Here is a 20,648-nt window from a genome sequence, read left to right as displayed (position 1 = left end):
GCCAAGTGCAGTGGTTCATGCCAGTAATCCCAACATTTTGGGAGGCCAAGGCAGGAGAATCCCTTGAGCCCGAGTTCAAGACCAGCCTGGGCAACATAGGGAAACCCTGTCTCTACATAAAATTAATAAAATAAAATAAAATTAGCTGGGCATGGTGGTTTCAGTTACTTGGGAGGCTGCAGTAGCAGGATCACTTGAACCTAAGAGGTGAGCCATGATTTGGACACAGCACTCCAGCCTGGGAGATATACCTATATATATACACACACACACATACACACATATACATATGTATACATATACATATATACACATACATATATGTATATGTGTGTATGTGTATATATGTGTATATCTATATACATAAATATGAGTGTGTGTGTGTGTGTGTGCATACATATATATATAGAGAGGAAAACATTCCCCAAAACCTCCTAAAATTCATTTCTGCCCCACCTCCAGCCCCTGGCAGCCATTGATCTGTTTTCAGACCTCATAGTTTTTCTTCACAAGGGTGTCATATAAATAGAGTCTTACAGTATGTGCTCTTTTGATTCTGTTTTCTTTTACTTAGCCTAATGCATTTGAGATTGCCCACATTTTTATGTATCAGTAGTGTGTTCCTTTTTATTGTTGAGTAACATTCTGTGGTGTTGAAGAATTAGTTTGTTTACCCATTCCTCAATTGAAGGACATTTGGATTATTTTCAGTTTGGGGTGATTATGAATACAGCTACTGTAAGCATTTACATATGGGCTTCATTCCATTTAGATGAATACCTTGGAGTGGGCTTGATGGATTGTACAGTCTGTGTCTGTTTGAGTTTCTAAGAAACTGCCAAATTGTTTCTCAAAGTGGCTGTACCACTGTGTGTTCCCACCAGCAGTGTCAGAGAGTTCCAGTTGCTCTGTATCCTCATCAGCATTTGACGTTATCCATTTTTAAAATGTTAGCCATTCTAATAGGATGTGAAACTTGGCTTTTAATCTATACAATGGGGACTGTAATTGCATCTTCATGATATTCTTAGGCAAGGCAGCTGACATGTCCGTGTAAAGCACCGAGCATGGTGCCTGGTGTACAAGGAAGGTTTGCCACATGCGAGCTGCATTATTTATTGTTCTGTCTAAGCCCAACATTCTTGCATGTGATAGATATTGTACATTATTCTTCTCGAAGTCCCCTTTTCTGCATGAAAACATTAGTGTGTATTGGTCCAGAATGCTACAGAGCTCTGTGAAGAGACCACTTTGTGTGTCTGTTTTAAAATCAGGCTCTGTTTTGTCTCCCTGGCTCTCTGCAAAGAGATGGAGCAATGGCTACTGGCATCGGGTCAGGCCAGTCCCAGAGAGCTCTGAAGCCAGGCTTTGGTGAGCAGACCGTCCGGGCAAGCCCTCCTGCCACAGCCTGAAGCCTGGGGGTTTTTCTTGGCCTCCTCCCACCTCTGCTGCTGGGCTTTCTTGCTGGCCTGCCCTGCCAGAACTGAGCTCCCAGCCAGAGGCACAGGGGCACTACACACATGGTTCCCTATTAAACACAGATCACCAAAAAAAAAAGCAAAACGGCGAAATGAATCAATCTCTGGGGGATTTGGCCTTGGAGGTCTCGTGGAGGGAAACAAACCATACAAATGCTCCTTTCAAAGCCCAGCTGAGCTGTTGGCCTCATCACAGTGGTCACTGCTGGAGGCTGGAGATGGTGACATTTATTCTCCCTTCCTGACAGCAGCCCCACAGAGCCGTGTTAATGTTCCAGGTTGCTCTGATACTCAGCAGCAGCCCAAGTTTCCAGGACTTTGGGCATTCTGGTGGCAAGCCTAAAGATATGACATGACAGGCTTAAATAATCCAGGCAGCAAACCTGAAGAAAAATGGGGTGGACCCAAAGACATCAGGAGGCTGGCCCAGGCACGAGGCAATGGGTCTAAGTAATGCAAATGGCAGGCTTAAAGAGAATGGGCTGTGGGCCCAAAGATATCAGACAGCAAATGTGCCTAAGGAAGCCAGGCAGTGAGCTTAAAGAAGTCCAGTGTCAGGAACAAAGAATGCAGGTGACAGGTCCAAAGTAGGGTTACATGGCACTGCTTCTATGGCACTTTTGCACAAATTAGAAAAAGTTGCCCCCTCTGAGCAAACAGCTCTGCAGGTGCCCTGTTTTGATGGCAGAACACTCCTGCAGTAGGACACATCATGTGTAACCCATGAGGCAGCCATGGGTCCAAGGCCCTTACCTTCCCTGTCACTCCCCTGGGTTCCTTCCCAAGTAGTTTTTCACGGCCATCAGATGCACCCTACCTATGAGTCGAGCTCTGAGCAGACCCTCCGTGGATAATTGGGATTGTCTTTCAGAGACCATCACTTCATGGTCTCTGGGGGAGGAAGGCCTAACAGGAGGAGAGCTTGAGCTCCATGGGAGGGAGAGGCTGAGCCTGAAGTCCTAGTAGCACAGGGAGTGCTGTCAGCAAGAGAGCACCATTTCCAGCTTCCTTATTTGTCCCAGGAAGAACTGAGAACCAGGGAGGGAAAAGACCTGGCAAGGACGACCATCCCTTGCTGCCAGGTTGCTGAGGGAGACTGGGAGGGGCTGTTCGATTGGTCAGGGGGTTGGATGTGGTGCCACTGAGAACTGCTGATCTGAGGGCCAGCAAGCTACCTTTACCATTCAGGAGGATACAGGTGGATCTGGGAGGTTTTGGAATAGGCGGCAGGGAAGCAAAACTACAAAAGAAAGACAAATTGACAACTTGAACCTCCCTTGCTTTGGCTCCTGGAACCTACGCTCTCTTAGTTTTCCTCCCACCTCTGTTGCTGTTCCTTCTCCATCTCTTGGCTGGCTGCCTCCTCCTTTTGCAAACTTCCCAGTATTGGAGTGCTGGGAGCTCTGTCCTGAACGACTTCCTCTACCTACACATTCTCCCTCTCCAGGCAATCATCTAGACCCATAGTGGTAAATGTCACCTCTTAGTCAATTTGGGCTGCTATAACAAATTACCATAGCCTGGGGGGCTTAAACAGCAAATCTTTATTTCTCACAGTTCTGGTGGCTGACAGGTCCAAGATCAAGGTGCTGGCAGATTTGTGTCTGGTGAGGGCCCTCTTCCTGGTTTGCAAATGGTAATCTTGTATCCTAATATGGCAGAGAGCAGGGAGAGAGAAAACAAAAGCCTTCTCATGGCCTTCATAAGGGCACCAATCTCTCTCATGAGGGCTCTACCCTCATGACCATAATTAGGTCCCAAGGGCCTCGCCTCCAAATATCACATTGAGGGTTGGAGTTTCAATGTATGAATTTTGGGAGGGAAACAAACATTAAATCCATAGCATTCTGCCTACACATTTTCTCTCTCCAGGTAATCTGAGCCAGACCCCTAACATTAAATGTCACCTAAGGTAGATGATCCCCAGATATGTACCCCCAATCCTGTTCTCCCCCAGAATTTCAGCCTGTGAAATGACATTTTCCTTTAGAGATCTAACAGACAAATAGAAATTAACAGGGCCTAATAAATTGGATAATCCGTCCCAAGCCTTCTCTACTCTCCCCCTCACCTTATTGTAAAGGGCACTCCTATCCACTCAGTTCCTTGATTCCTCCTTTTCTTACCCTTACGTCCTCGTATCTAATCCATTAGCATTTTCTATCAATACTACCTTCTGAATGTGAGCATGTCCCAACAATTTTTCCTCCAGCATGGATCAATGTACTTCTTTCTCTTCATCATCACTGTGACCATTGTAGTTTAAGCCAACGTCACGTCCTGCTTAGACCGGCACAATAGCAACCTATCTCCTGTCTCCACTTCTGTGCTTGTTCCAACCCCTCCATTCCATTTCTACATGGTGGCCAGGCTAATCTTTTGAAAACATGATTTATATCACATAACTTGCAGCTTAAAACCCTCACGTGGACTTCCATCCCACTAAAAGAGGACCTCCTTATTATGGTCCACAAGGCTCTACACAAACTGGCCCTTTCCTACTTCACCAGCCTTGTCTGGAGCATTGCATTCAATCACATTGATCTTTCTTCTTCTCTAACCTCCCCATTAGAAGGCCCTTGTACCAGCTGTCCCTCTCCTGGCATGCTCTTCCCATTCAACTCACAAAACTGGCTCCGTTTTTTTTTTTTTTTTTTTTTGAGATGGCGTCTCACTCTGTCACCCAGGCTGGAGTGCAGTGGCGCCATCTCGGCTCACTGCAGGCTCCACCTCCCAGGTTCATGGCATTCTCCTGCTTCAGCCTCCCTAGTAGCTGGGACTACTAGCCCGCCACCACGCCCAACTAATTTTTGTATTTTTAATAGAGATGGGGTTTCACCATACTGGCCAGGCTGGTCTTGAACTCTTGACCTTGTGATCCACCTGCCTCAGCCTCCCAAAGTGCTGGGATTACAGGTGTGAGCCACTGCACCCAGCCCTTTTTTTTTTTTTTTTTTTTAACATTTCCTTTCAGTCCTATCCCTAGAGAGGCCTTCCCCATCTATCCAGCCTAAAGTGTCCACATGGCCAAGCTCTATTACATTAGCCTATTTTAATTTTCTGTATAGCACTCATTACTCTCTATTGTTCTCATCATCTGTTATTTGCTGTCCTTTCCTGCTAGAATGCAAACTCCCTGAAAACCAAGAACTTGTCTTTTTCCCCACTGTATGCCCACACTAGACAGAGTGCCTGGCCTGTTGAAGGTGCTCAACAAGTATTTGTTTCATGGGCGAATAATTGAATGAATCAACACTTGGCTCATAGACAGAGGACCTGGGTCCACCACCCTTTAGCTTTATGTCCCTGAGGAATATCTACTTATGGATTCAATCAGTACACATTTTCCAAGCCCCTATTCTAAGGAGGCTGGTGGTTAAGAAGCAATCTCTGCTGTCAGGGCACTCATGATCCTGATGAGAGACCATTATCTAATCATGGACCCAGGGCACTGGAAGAACCCAGCAGAGGGGCCCCTCTTCCAGCCCGGAGGAAGAGATACCTAAGTTGAGACCCAAAAGACGAGGTGGGACAAGAGTGGTCCAGGAAGCAGCACAGCAGGTACAAAAGCCTCGAGATTAGAGAGTGGAAGCATGGTCTATTTCAGGAATGGAGAATAATTGTCAATGGCTGGAGCCATATAGCAGAAAGAAGGAAAGAAAGAAGAGAGGGATGGAGATAAGGAAGGGCGAAGGGAGAAGGCAAAGCAGATGGAGAAAATGTGAACCTTGTGTTCAAGAACCTTCTATTTGGAAACAGGGCGGGGGCAGAGGTCTTGAGCCTGTCAATGGCCTTCTCTTTTCCTAGTCCTCAGGCCTTGGTCACATGACCAGTTCCCTTTTGGTTGTCCCCTATGCCCAGTGATGGCAATGGGATATTCAGGGTGGTCTCAGGCTACTGTAATATGACCCTTCCCCACCCTAGACAGCTTTTTACTGTTCAATAGAGTCTTTGAGTCTTTACTATAACCTCCATTTACAGGTGAGGAAACCAAGTCCTAGAGCCAGAGGGACTTGCTTGGAGCTGCAGAGCTGGGACGAGAACTGGTTCTTTGTTTCTTAGCTGGAGTTTTCCACACTGCACCACATCCCCTTCTCTCTTGAGATGTGTTTTCCGGGGCAGATTTTTTTGCTTCCATCTAGGGAGCGTGTTCTGGAGGTCCTGAAATACCTGAACTGGCACCTTCCAGGAGGCCTACTGTCACATTGCCTCTGGTCCAAAGAGCTTTCTGTAAGTCATTGGTGCCACTGATGGCTCCGGGCCAGGCTGACAGCATCTGTTCTGACTTAAAGTATTTATTTGGAGAGTCGCGTGTAGCTGAGCTGCATGTTTGTTGGCAGAGCTGGGCTGGAATGGACTCGGCCTGGAGTGGTGGCTGGCTCCATGAGTTGATGCCTGGGCTGGGGAGGGTTTTATTTACACTGAGAGGGTCTCATCAGTCCTGGATGAGGTGGCTGCCCCATTTCCCCCGAGTCCCTGGTGAGGGATGTTATATTCATGACATACTATGAAGGGATGTGAGATGAAGGGAACCATGGAGGGGCAGTTTCACTTCTAGTTCTTTCCAAATCAGTGTATATCACTGGGCAAATTTCTCTGCTTCTCTGGCCTCCTGTGTCCTATGGAGACAATGCTGCCTGTTTCAGAGTCCCTGAGAGATATCAGTGAGGTTGGAGAAATGAAAACTGCTGCCAACCAAAGGGAATTACAGTGAGGGGTCAAGAGGTGTTGGGTGGGGCAGCCTGGTTTTCCATGGTCCTTGCCTCGGTATCCTGAACCCACCCACTGAAAGCTGAATCAGGAAGAAGAATGGGTAGCTGTCACTATCCTCAGCCATAAGAATCCCTGTGTGAGCCTTTAATATTGATAACAATTTTAATAGCTAATTTTGTTAGGCGCCGTGGTGCCAGGCACTATGGTTTGCAAGTGCTGTCTTGTGTAACCCACCCAAACCAGCCCCAAGGTCAGGATATTATTCATGAGTTCCAGACAAGGAAATTGGGGCTCAGAAAAGTTTAGGAATATACCCCAGGCTTTTAAGTGGCAAATTTGGGCTTTGAACTGAGGTCTATCTTATTCTAAAGCCTGTGTTCTTACAGTATCTACAAAAACAAGTGTACCAGATTTTATTGTGCTTTATTGAATGTAGGATAAGTATTCCCCAACCTGAGGATCCACTATTGACAGAATGCAGAGTGCCAGGGGAGGATGATGAAGAAGGAAGGACAGGCGAGTAATGGAAATACCGAGTTCAGCTCTATAATGGGAATGGATCTGTGAACTGGAAGCAACAGCTGCAATTGGGAGGGCTGGGGTCCCAGCTTGGCCATTTTTCTGTTGGATAGCAATTGGCTTAACCTGGTTAAGAGCTTTGACTTTGAAGTCAAACATTTCTGCATTCAAATCCATGTTCTGCTGCTAGGTGACAGGCAACTTACTTCACTAATCTGTGCCTCACGTTCCTCCATTATCAATGAAGATGGCAATTCCTACCTTATCAATATTTCCTATTGTTGTAAGGAGTAAAATAAGCTAAAAGAAAGCCCGTGGGAGAAGGCGATGCTAACTCTAAATAATGAATTCTTAACACTGGTTAAACAGCCCTTCCCCTCTTGACCATTCTTGCAACACATACAAATACACCCATGCCTCAGACCAAAGGTGAAGATGATTCCTCCTCAATTTTTCCAGTGTAGCTAGAGCCATGCTGTATTTCTGTGGGCAATACCTGTAATATATCTGTATCAGCCCTTCAACATGGTGACACCATTGGACTTCCCATATGGGTTCATAAACCAACCATGAATGTATTTATTGGAAGCATCCATTTATTATTTAGGGTGAAGGTGATTAAAAGGGACACTAGTTTGAAGAGAGACTTTGGGAAAGAGCCATAAATCTTACTTTGAGTAGATGAAGACTCTCAAAGGAACAACTTTGAGATTTGGGTTTGGAAACATGCAACATGAAGGAAAAGGGTTGGAAGGGTTGTGTGGAGGGAAGACTCAGAGGGGCCAGGCTGCTGATCTCAAGCACCTAGAGGAGTGGAGGTGAAGGGCTCAGGCCATTCTTGACGCTCTTGGGGATGGAAGAGCCACAGCCAAGAAGGTGTTTCCTCTATTAGAGCCTGTCTTAGTCTATTTATGCTGCTGTAACAAAACGCCACAGACTAACTTATAAAGAACAGAAATATGTTTTCTCACAGTTCTGAAGTCCAAGATCAAGGTGCTGGCAGCTTCAGTTGTCTTCTGAGGGTTGCTCTGTGCTTCCAAGGAGGAATACCATATCCTCCCATGGCAAAAAGTGGAAGGGCAAGAAGGGCGAACTTCCTCCATTAAGTGCTTTTATAAAGCCCATCTAATTCTACTCATGTGGGTGGAGCCCTCATGACTCAATCACCTCCCAAAGGCCACACCTCTCAATACTGTTGCATAGGGGATTAAGATTCAACGTGAATTTTGAAGAAGACAGAGACTGAAATGGAAGCAGGGCCATATGATAGTGGAGTGGCTTGCTTCAGGAGGGACTATGCTGAGGGGACCCTCTCTCTAGTTTTTTTTTGAAAATGTGTCCACTCATTGGATGTCTTATAACCCTGACAGCCATGTGAAAGAGAAAACAGAGGAGGGTGCTACTGGGGCTACTGTCTGGATAGTTCTGGCTTCTGGACCAAGGTTACACCAAATGATCTTTTAAATAGGCATCCATGTGGGTTATCATCCTGCTCCCTCAAAGAAGTAAAATGCTGTTTATTAAGATAAAGATCTCTGTGCAAGGAGAATAGCTGAAGAACTCATGTTGGCAAACTCAAAGCTTTAGGGAGGTGGGCTATTGACTTGAGCCCAGGGAAACCAGCGTTGACCTCCAGGCATCTTAAGGGCAGGGATCTGGCAGTGGTACTACCTAGTATTCAATGTTCCCAGTGTCTAGCAGAATGCCTGGCACACAGTAGGTGCTCAGTATATATTCACTGAATGAATAAAGTTATATTATTGTACAAACATTTTATGGATATGTAGATACTTTAAAGGCAAAATTGGAAATATGTCATAGGTATTGTTTTGTAAATTAATATTTTCACTTAGCAAAATAGCCTGAAAGACATCCAGGCCATTACATTTTATTTTTTTCTGAACACAACATCTAATGACTGCATAGCTTCCATCAAATGATTATATCATAACCTAATTAGCAAAGCTTATATATTTTTGGACACTGAGGTTGTTTCCAGTTTTTTTTTCCATTATCCATAATATTGTGATGAACAACCTTTTATTTAAATCTATGAATGCACTTTTAATTATTTCTTTAAGATCAATTCCTAGAATTGGTATTACCAATGTAAAGGGAATAGGCACTTACAGTTATGTTACATTCTGCTAAATTGTTCTTCAGACAGACTGCCTTAATTAAACAGCCATAAATGAGAGCAGCCGTTTTCACTCTCAATGTCTAGATACTATCATTTTAATTTTTAAAACTGTGCCAATTTGTTAGATAATAGAATGTTCTTGCTTTCAAATCTATGTATATTTAAAAAATTTTTTTTTCTACTGAACCTAAAGTTTTCTTTCCATAACTTCCACCCATTAGTTCAATTCCACACAGAATCAATTTCTTATTTCAAGAGAGCTATCATGTCCCTTAAAAAAAATTAAGTCCTTTTAAATGATACTCTTTTTTCCTGGCTAAACATTTTCATTATTTAAAAGTGGATCCCCAGCTATTTGATTTTCCAGATCTTTCATCATCCTGTTATCTTCTGGAGTTGATTCAATTGTGCGTGTCCTTCTTGGAGTATGGTTGGTGCTCAGAATTCAGTGTTAAACTGTGCTGGCATGCACAGCATGGACCAAGACCATCACCTCTTCTGCCGTAGACTTCTCCTCTCTAGTGGGTAGCCTAAGAGTGTGTTGACTTTATTTTCTGGAGTTTATTCATTTTAAAATTAAACATAAATGTATTCTCTTAGAAAATATTAAAATATCTAGAGCAATGTATTAAAGTTCTCATCAACTTTTTTCTTATTCCCAATTCTATTCCCCTCCCTAGAGCCCATGTCTCCTCATTAGCATATGTAACCATGTATTTATGCTTTTTTAAAAACAGCAACCTATATTTCATTTAACATTATTTCTTGGAATTTTTCATGTCAGTACATATTTTTTAAATGGCTACGTGGTATTTCTGTTTGGATGTACCATTATTCATCTATTCATCAACTTCCTATTTATTGACATTTAAGTTGTTGCCAACTTTTTTTCTTTTTTTTTTTTTTTTTAGAGACAGGATCTCATTTGTCATCCAGACTGGAATACAGCAATATGATCATATTTCACCGTATCCTTGAACTCCTGGGCTCAAGGGATCCTCTCACCTCAGCCTCCCAAAGTGCTGGGATTACAGGTGTAAGCCACCATGCCCAGCCCCGACTTTTATTTTTACTACTACAGATCATAAAACAGTGAACACTCCTGGGATACATGAAAGTATTTCCTTATTGTAAATTTCCAGAAGTAGCTATTTAGGTCAAAAAATATCTGAATTTAAAATTTTTGATAATTATTGCCAAATTGCCTTTCAAAAAGACATGAGTAACATAGGAGTGCCCATTTAATTGCATTTATATTGGCACAAATGTAACTAATCTTTAATTTTTATCAAACTGATGGGCTAAAATCAATACATTAATAGTTTAATAGTATGACTAGTGAAGTTGACTACCTTTTAAAAAATATGTTTTCCTTTAACCATTTGTATTTCTGCTGTGAAGTTTTTGCTCAGATTGAAGCATTTCTAATGGCATTTCTTTTTTTCTTTAGTCATTTTTAAATTCACATTCTTAATATCTTCCAAATTCTTCCCTCCCCCTTCTTTTCTCAGCTATATCTCTCCTAGAGTCCTCCATGAGCTATTTATCTCTGTGAGGTTGAAGCATAACTGTTACTCTGGCAGTTACACTGATTGCCCTATTTGATTAGTTACACTCGTTCCTGGATTCTATATTCTCTTCTTTCTTATTATTCTCTTGTTTTGTTAGAACATGACTCAAGTAACTTTCAAAGAAGGAATGGAAGTGAGGTAAAAATTATAAGTCCTCATATGTCTGAAAATGCCTTTATCTTACCCTTTACCCAGATTTGCTGGGTACACAATTATATGAAGAAAATAATATCAAAGGCACTTTCCCACCTCTGGTATCCCGTGTGCTGCTGAGAAATATGATCTCGATCTGATTCTGCCTCCACTGTAGGCAAACTTTTGCTCTTCTAAGATTACTTTAAGGATCTGTTCTTTATTCTTAATTTTCTGAAATTTTATGTTCATTTGTCATAGTGTTATTTTTAATTCATTGTACTCTTATAATCTTGTGTACCTCAATTTTTGAAAATTCTCCTATATTATTTGATAACTTTTTCCTTCCATTTTCTCCGTTCTGTCTTTCCATAATTCCTTTTAGTCTAAGGTTAAAAAGAGAATTTTTTCATTTAAGTCTATTATCTTATCTCTTATATTTATAATAAATAATTTTCTTTTTGTTTTATTTTCTGTCTGAATTTCTCATTCTTAAGCTCCCAGTCTTCTTGTTGATATTTTAATATCAACAATTATATTTTTACTTTCTAGGAGATCTTTCTTACCTGGTATTTTTCTTTCCTCTTTTTTTTTTTTTTGTGTGCATGTGAGTGCAGGAGCCTCTTGAAACACTATGAAAAAATAACTTTTCTTCTGTATCCTGCATTAACACATTTGCCTTAGATTTTTTTTTCCGTTATTTATTTGGTCCTTTTCTGTCCCCTTTAATGTTTTCCTCAAATATCGATAAACATTTAATTTTCTGACAGACATGGTGATCCCAGCACTTTGGGAAGCTGAGGTGGGTGGATCACTTGAGTTCAGGAGTTTGAGACCAACCTGGGCAACATGGTGAAACCCTGTCTCTACAAAAAAAAAAAAAGAAAAATTAGCCAGGTGTGGTGGCATGCACCTGTGGTCTCAGCTACTCAGGAGGCTGATGTGGGAGGATTGCTTGAGCCTGGGAGGCAGCAAATGCAATGAATTGTGATTGCATAACTGCTCTCCAGCCTGGGCAACAGGGTGAGATCCTGTCTCAAAAAATAGATAATAATAATTTTCACTTCATATTTAAAAATGAATTACTAAGAAAATGGAATAGAAGCCACTTCGCTAAATATTGCTAATTGGTACTTAGCCTCATTCCTGCCCTTCCACATACTCTTCTGTTTCTTACGGGGCTAGAAGCCTGAAAACTACATTTATCGAACTTTCCTGCTAGCTGGACTCTGGTTAAGTTCTGCTAACAGGAAACACTTGTGAGACATTGAATGGTGGAAGTTAAGGAGAATTATTCTACCTTGACTCCATCAAGAGTGGGCACACAGGCAACTATGTACTCCAGCAGTTGACATTCAGTGGATGTGGCTCCTTTTCAGAGGTAGTAATGTCTAGCAGCATCAGTGCCAAAAGCTCTTAACAGCATTACCAGCAGTGGAACGAAGGTGACTCCCACCATATAGCAGCAATGGCAGCTCCAGCAGCTCAGGGAAGAGGTAAGGTGGGGTGTTGGTGTAGGTTTGTGAATTCTAGGGATGACCAATGTCCTAATCTCTGGGTGACACCTTCTTTCTCTTTGAGTTCTCTAGCCCTTTTAACAGCATTGTAACCATTGAAGTCCTGTTATTGAATCTCACTTTGCTTGAACTCTTAGAATTATTTCTATTTTCCTAATTGGGCACTGACAGATACAGATATCATCTACAATACCAATAAAATGTCTGTCAATCTATCTAATCTCTATCATCTACATCTATTTATTATATCTATCTACATAGCACTGGAAAAAATCTAACAAAGGTTAACAAGAAATTTAAGAAGAAAAAAATAAATTGTATCCAGAGATATTAAAGTCCAAATAAATGGAGGTATATATCATATTTGTGGCTAGAAAGCCTCAATATTGTACAAATGACATTTCTTCCCAAGTTGATCTATATGCTCAATACAAAATCGATAAAAATCCAAGCAAGGCTTTTTTTTTTTTTCCTGAGGAACTTGGCAATCTTGTTCTAAAATTTATATGAGAAAATAAAAGGCCAAGACTAGCTACAATGTTCCTGAAGAAGAAGGGGGTATCATTTGCTTTGCCAGATATTTACACTTTTTAAAAAGCCGTAGTACTTAAGACAGTATTGATGTAGAGATAGGCAAACTGACTAAGGACAAAATAGCCCAGAAACACCCATGAATATATGAACACTTCACAAACTTGCATTCCTGGGGAAAAAAAACCAAATTGCTAACATTTTGTTAAAGATTTTTGTATCTTTTTTCATGAGGGATATTGGTTTGAAATTGAGTTTTTTTTTTTCTTAAAGTGCTTGTCAAGTATCAAGGTAATGTTGACCTCATAAAATTAATTGGGAGGTGTTCCCTTCTCCTCTATTGACTGAACAACTCTGTGTGAGGTCAATATTGTTTCTTCTCTAAATGTCTGATAGGCTTCATTCTAAAACAATCTGGGCCTAGAGGCATTTTTGGTTTGTTTTTGTGGGAAAAACTTTTGCTTTTGTTTTCTTAATGCATTAAATTTATTTTATAGATGTGGGACTATTCAGATTTTCTAGGGCCACCAGATAATGATGTCAACAAGGTGATGTAATAGGCAATCCCAGCCTCATTTTCCCCATGGAAACTGAGATTTATCAAACATTCATGAACAAATTTGTCTATGAGAGCTCAAGAATCCATTTTGGGGGTTCTAGCATGACGATGGAGCACAGAAATTAGAAAAGATGCACTGAAAAGGCCAAGAACGGTTTTGCTTTTACCTGTATCACCCCTTTACCAAGCAAGCACAGCACAGCAAGAGATCCCTTCAGTCCACAAGTTCTCCCATCAGGGAAAACAAGAGTAAAGTGAGTGTCTGATTTCCACAGCCTTTTTGGGTGCTACCTGAGAAGCTTGCTTCAGTTGTGCCTCAGCCAGAAAGATCACTGAGGAAACCAGTGTGGCTAGATTTCTTTGGGGTAGCTAGTAACAATAAAAAAAGGGCAGGGACTCTCAGCAACCAGCATATGGATCTCAAGAGCTTGCCTGTGGTCCCTGGTAGCAGGGTTTCCCACAGACCAAAACAGGAGGCCTGCCAACCTGAGACCCTGCCAGCAAGCCCAGCCACTGACTCCTCCAGCTGGCCTGCTTAGAATCTCTGACCAGGCTGACTAGTGACGGGCATTCCCTGCTGAAGCCAGTCTGTAAAGACTGGGAGAGGTGACTGCTTCTTAAAATGGGCAGAAAGCAATGCAAGGCTTTCTTGCATGACATCACCAAAAGAACAAAATAAAACTTCAGTGACTAATCCTAAAGAAATGGAGATCTATAAACTGCTTAAAAAAGAATCAAAATAATTGTCTTGAAGAAGTTCAGTGTGCTACAAGAGAATACAGATAGTGAACTAAATGAAATTAGGAAAACTATATATGGGCAAAATGAGAAATCAACAACAAAAACAGAAACCATAAAAAAGAACTAAACAGAAATTCTGGAGCCAAAGAATGCAGTGAATGAACTGAAAACTTCAATAGGGATTTTCAACAGTAGAATTGATCAAGCAGAAGAAAGAATCAGTGAACTTTGAGATGGGACATTTGAAATTATTCAGAGGAACAAAAAAAGGAATGAAAAAGTAAAGAAAACCCATGTAACTTGTGGGACACCATTAAGTGAGTCAATATACACATTATCTGAGTTCCAGAAAGAGAAGAGAAAGAGAAAGGCTAGAAATATTCTAATATTACTTAAAGAAATAATGGCTGAGGCCAGGTGCAGTGGCTCATGCCTGTAATCTCAACACTTTGGGAGGCCGAGGTGGGGGGATCACAAGGTCAAGAGATCAAGACCATCCTGGCTAACACAGTGAAACCCCATGTCTACTAAAAATAAAAAAATTAGCCAAGCGTAGTGGCAGGTGCCTGTAGTCCCAGCTACTCTGGAGGCTGAGGCAGGAGAATGGTGTGAACCTGGGAGGCAGAGCTTGCAGTGAGCCGAGATGGTGCCACTGCACTCCAGCCTGGGTGACAGAGCAAGACTCTGTCTCAAAAAAAAAAAAGAAAAGAAAAGAAAAGAAAAGAAACAATGGCTGAAAACTTTCCAAATCTGGGAAAGAAAATGGACATCCAGATTCATGAATCACAAAGGACCTCTCAAATAAGTTTTATAATATAAGTAATAATATAATAATAATATAATATAAATAATAAAGTTTATATTGAGACACATTGCAATTAAATTGTCAAAATTTGAGGAGTGGGAACAAGATGGCTGAATAGAGGGCTTTTCTGAACATCCCTCTCCAGGAACATAAAATTTGACAACTATCTACACAAAGGGAGCATCTTCATAGAAACCAAAAATCAGATAAGCACTCACAGTGCCTGGTTTTGACTTCGTATCACTTAAAGAGGGTAGGAAAGACAGTCTTGAATTGATTATTCTATGCATCCCACAGTAGTCAAGTGGTGTGGAGAGGGAGTCTGTGCACTCTTTTGAGAGTGTGCAGTGATTGTGAGGTTTTGCATTGAACTCAGTGATGTCCTGTCACAGCGGAAAGTAGAACCGGGATGAACTCAGCTGATGCTTGCCTGTGGAGGGAGTATAGAGACGAGCCCTAGCCCTAGCCAGAGGGGAATTACCCTTCTTAGTGGTTGGAGCTTGGGTTCCAGCAAGCCTCACCACTGCGAGCTATAGTGCTCTGAGGCCCTAAGTGAACTTAAGGGACATTATAGGCCACAAAACCTACAACTCCTGGGCAAGTCCTAGTGCTAAGCTGGGCTCAGAGCCAGTGCACAGGGGGTCTTGTGACCTACTGAGACATCAGTCAGGGTGACTAAGGAAGCGCTTGCCCTACCCCATCCTGAACACCAGGCAGCACAGCTCATGGTTCCAAAGGAGACCCTTCCTTCTGCTTGAGAAGAGAGGGAAGAGTAAAAAAGACTTTGTCTTGCATCTTGGATACCAGCTCAGCCACAGCAGGGCAGGGCACTGGTAAGGGTCGTAAGACTCCCATGCCAGGTCCTAGCTTCTGGATGATATTTCTAGCCACATCCTGGGCCAGAAGGGAACACACTCTCTCGAAGGGAAGGACACAGTATAGGCAGGACCCATCAGCTACTGACTAAAGAGCTCTTGGGCCCTGAAGAACTAGCAGTGATACCCAGATTGTGCTGCAGGCTTTGGGTGAGATTCAGAGATGTACTGGCCTCAGGTGAGAACCAGCATATTCCCAGATGTGGTGGCTGTTGGGGAAGACTCTTCTGCTTGAGAAAAGCAGAGGGAAAAGTAAAGGGCACTTTGCTTGTACCTTAGGTAACAGCTCGGCCACAGTGGGATAGAGCACCAAGTGGGCTCTTGGGGTCCTTGATGCTAGGCCTTGGCTCTTGGATAGCATTTCTAGACCTGCCCTGGGCCAGAGGAGAGCCCATTGCCATGAATGGTGAATTCCAGGCCTGGCAGCCTTCACCACAAGCTGACTGGAGAGATCTTGGGCCTTAAGTGAACACTGATGTGAGCCTGGCAGTACTCCTCATGGGCCTTGTGGTAGTGGTGGTCATGGGGTGAGGCTCCTCTGCCTGTGGAAATGGGAGGGAAGAATGGGAAGGACTCTGCAATGTTGTTTGAGTGCTAGCTTAGCCACAGTAGAATAGAACACCAGGTAGATTTCTAAGATTTTTGACTCCAGTCCCTGGCCCCTAGATGGCATCTCCAGACTTGCCTGGGGCCTGGGATATCCCACTGCCCTGAAGGGAAAGATGCAGGCTGGGCTTGCTTTGCCACCTGCTGATTGTAGAGCCCTAGGGCCTTGAGTGAACATAGGCTGTAGCGTAGCAGTGGTTACAGCAGGCCCTAGGTGAGGCCCAGTGCTGTTCTGGCTTCAGGTCTGACCCAGCTCAGTCCCAGTGGTGGTGGCCACAGGTGTGCTTATGTCACCTGACCCCCAGCTCCAGTCAGATCAACACACACACACACACACACACACACACACACACACAGAGAGAGAGAGAGAGAGAGAGAGAGAGAGAGAGAGAGAGAGAGAGAGGCTCCGTTTGTTTGGGAGAAAGTAAGGGCAGAGAACAAGAGTTTCTGCCGGTAATCCAGAGAATTTTTCCAGATCTTATCCAAGACCACCAAGGCAGTACCTCTACCACAGTGTTAGTGCACTGGGGTATGTCCTAATGCAGATATGGCTTAAATTACAACCTAAGTCCTTTTGAATACCTGGAAAGCCTTCCTGGAAAGGAAGGCAGGTACAAACAAGCCCAGACATCAAAGAATATAATAAATACCTAATGCTTCAATGCTCAGACACCGACGAACTTCCACAAACATCAAGACCATCCAGGTCTTGGCCTCACCAAATGAACTAAATGAACTAAATAAGGCACTGGGGACCAATCCTGGAAAAACAGAGATATGCGACCTTTCAGATAGATAATACAAAATAGCTGTTTTGAGGAAACTCAAAGAAATTCAAGATATCACAGGGAAAGAATTCAGAATTCTATCAGATAAGTTTAACAAAAAGATTAAAATAATTTTAAAAAAGCAGGAATTCTGCAGTTAAAAATATAATTTACATACTGAAGAATGCATAAGAGTCTCTTAATAGCAGAATTGATCAAGCAGAAGAAAGAATTAGTGAGCTTGAAGACAGGCTAGTTGAAAATACACAGTCAGAGGAGACAAAATAAAAAAAGAATGAAGCCTACAAGATCTAGAAAATAGCCTCAAAGGGGGCAAATCTTTGGCCTTATTGGCCTTAAAGAGGAGGTAGAAAAAGAGATAGAGGTAGAAGTTAACAGATAACTTCCCAAACCTAGAGAAAGATATCAACTTCCAAGTACAAGAAGATTATAGAACACTGAGCAGATTTAACTCAAAGAAGGCATTTAATAAACTCCCAAAGGTCAAAGATAAAGAAAGGATCTTAAAAGCAGCAAGAAAAAAGAAACAAATAACATAAAATGGAGCTCCAATATGCCTGGCAGCAGACTTTTCAGTGGAAACCTTACAGGCCAGGAGAGAGTGACATGATGTATTTAAAGTGCTGAAGGGAAAAAAGTTCTACCCTAGAATAGTATATCTGGCAAAAATATCCTTTAAACATAAAGAAGAAATAAAGACTTTCCCAGACAAGCAAAAGCTGAGGGATTTCATAAACACCAGACCCACCCTGTAAGAAATGCTAAAGGGAGTACTTCAATCAGAAACTAGAGGATGTTAATGAGCAATAAGAAATCATCTAAAGGTACAAAGCTTCCTGGTGGTACTAAGTACACAGGAAAACATAGATTATTATAATACTGTAACACTATCATTACACTGTAAAACTAAACATAGACTATTATAACACTGTGTAAACTACCCTTATCTTCAGTAGAAACACTAAAGGATGAACCAACAAAAAATAACTACAAAAACTTTTTGAGACATAGACAGTACAATAATATATAAATAGAAACAGCAAAAAGTTAAAAAGTGGGGGAAGAAGTTAAGACATAGAGTTTTCATTAATTTTCTCTTTGCTTATTAGCTTATTTGTTTATGCAAGCAGTATTATTATCAGCTAAAATAGTGGGTTGTAAGATAACCCAAGCCTCATGATAATCACAAATAAAAATATACAATGGATACACAAAAATAAAAATAAATCATACCACCACAGAAAATCATCTTCACTAAAAAGAAGACAGGAAGGAAGGAAAGAAGGAAGAGAAGGCCACAAAACAACCAGAAAACCGAGAACAAAATGACAGGAATAAGTCTTTACTTATCAATAGTAACATTGAATGGAAATGGACTAAACTCTCCAATAAAAGACATAGAGTGGCTGAATGGGTAAATAAAGAACCAAGACCCAGTGACCTGTGGCCTACAAGAAACACACTTCACATGTAAAGAAACACATAGTCTGAAAATAAAGGGATGGAAAAAAGATATTGTATGCCAAAGGAAACCAAAAAAGAGCAGGAGTAGCGATACTAATATCAGACAAAATAGATTTTAAGACAAAAACTATAAGAAGAGACAAAGAAGGTTACTATATAATGATAAAGGAGTCAATTCAGCAAGAGAATATAACAATCTTAAATATATATGCACCCAACACTGGAGCACCCTGATATATAAGGCAAATATTTTTAGAGCTAAAGAGAGAGAAAGACCCTAATATAATAATAGCTGGAGATTTCAATACACCACTTTCAGCACTGGACAGATCTTCAAGAGAGAAAATCAATAAAGAAACATCAGTGTTAATCCGCACTATAGAACAAATGGACCTAATAGATATTTACAGAACATTTCATTCAATGGCTGCAAACTACACACTCTTTTCCTCAGCATATGGATTATTCTCAAGGATAGACCACGTTAGGTCACAAAGCAAATCTGAAAACATTCAAAAAGTTGAAATAATATCCAGCGTCTTCCCTGGCCACAATGGAATAAAACTAGAAATCAATAACAGGAACGTTGGTATCTATACAAACACATGGAAATTAAACAATGTGCTCCTGAATGACCAGTGGGTCAATGAAGTGATTAAGAAGAAAATTGGAAAATTTCTTGAAACAAATGATAATGGAAACACAACACATCAAAACCTATGGGATACAGCAAAAGCAGTACTCAGAGGAAAGTGTATAGCTTTAATCACCTACATCAAAAAAAAAAAAAAGAAAAACTTCAAATAAATAACCTGATGATGCATCTTGAAGAGCTAGAAAAGCAAGAGAAAATCAAACCCAAAATTAGTGGAAGAAGAAAAAAAAGATCTGAGCAGAAATCAATGAAATTGAAATGAAGAAAACAATACATTTATCTTTTTTTGAAAAGAGAAACATAATTGACAAATCTTTAGCCAGACCTTGAAAAAAATAAGACCCAATAAATGAAATTAGAGATTAAAAAAGAGACAACCAATATCGTAGAAATTTAAAGGATCATTAGTGGCTACTTTGAGCAACTATATGCCAATAAATTGGAAAGCCTAGAAGAAAGGGATAAATTTCTAGATACATCCAACCTTACCAAGATTGACCTATAAAGAAACCCAAAACCTGAACAGTGCAATAACAAGTAATGAGATCAAAGCCATAATAAAGTCTCCTAGCAAAGAAAAGCCCAGGTCCCAGTGGCTTCACTGCTGAATTCTACCAAACATTTAAAGAACCAAAGCAAAAATGGACAAATAGAATCATGGCAAGTTGAAAACCTTTTGCACAGCCAAGGAAACAATCCATGAAGTAAAGCAACTACCCACAGAATGAGAGAAAATATTTGCAAACTACCCATCTGGTAAGGGATTCATAACCACAATACATAAGGAGCTCAAACATCTCTGAAGGAAAAAAATTAATAATCTGATTTAAAAATGGGCAAAAGATCAGAATAAACATTTCTCAAAAGAAGACATACAAATGGCAAACAGGTATATAAAAAGGTGGTCTTATGTTTGGAAAAACCTAGATTCTACCAAAAAAACTATTCGAACTGATAAATTTAGTAAAGCTGGAGGATACAAAATCAACATACAAAAATTAGTAAAATGTATATGCCAGCAGTGAACAATCAGAAAAAGAAATCAAGTAAGTAATCCCATTTACAATAGCTACAAATAAAATAAAATACCTATAAATAACCAAAGAAGTGAAATATATTTACAATGAAACTATGAAACACTGATGCAAGAAATTGAAGAGGAAACACACAAAAAATGGAAAGATGTCCAATGTTCATGGATTGGAAGAATCAATATTGTTAAAATGTCCATAGTACCTAAGCAGTCTACAGATTTAATGCAATTCCTATCAGAATATCAATGACATTCTTCACAGAAATGGAAAAAGTAAGGCTAAAATTTATGTGGAAACAGAATAGTCAAAGCTATCCCGAACACAAAGAACAAAATTGGACAGCTCACATTACCTGACTTCAAATTATACTACAGAGTTATGGTAACCAAAACAGCATGATACTGGAATAAAAAGAGACACATAGACAAATGGAACAAAACAGAGAACCCAGAAATAAGTCCATACATCTACAGTGAACTAATTTTTGACAAAGATGCCAACAACATACATTGGGGAAAGG

The sequence above is a fragment of the Nomascus leucogenys genome, chromosome 3 (genome assembly GCF_006542625.1).
Source record: "Nomascus leucogenys isolate Asia chromosome 3, Asia_NLE_v1, whole genome shotgun sequence".
NCBI lineage: Eukaryota > Metazoa > Chordata > Mammalia > Primates > Hylobatidae > Nomascus > Nomascus leucogenys.
Note: the sequence above shows the minus strand (reverse complement) of the source record.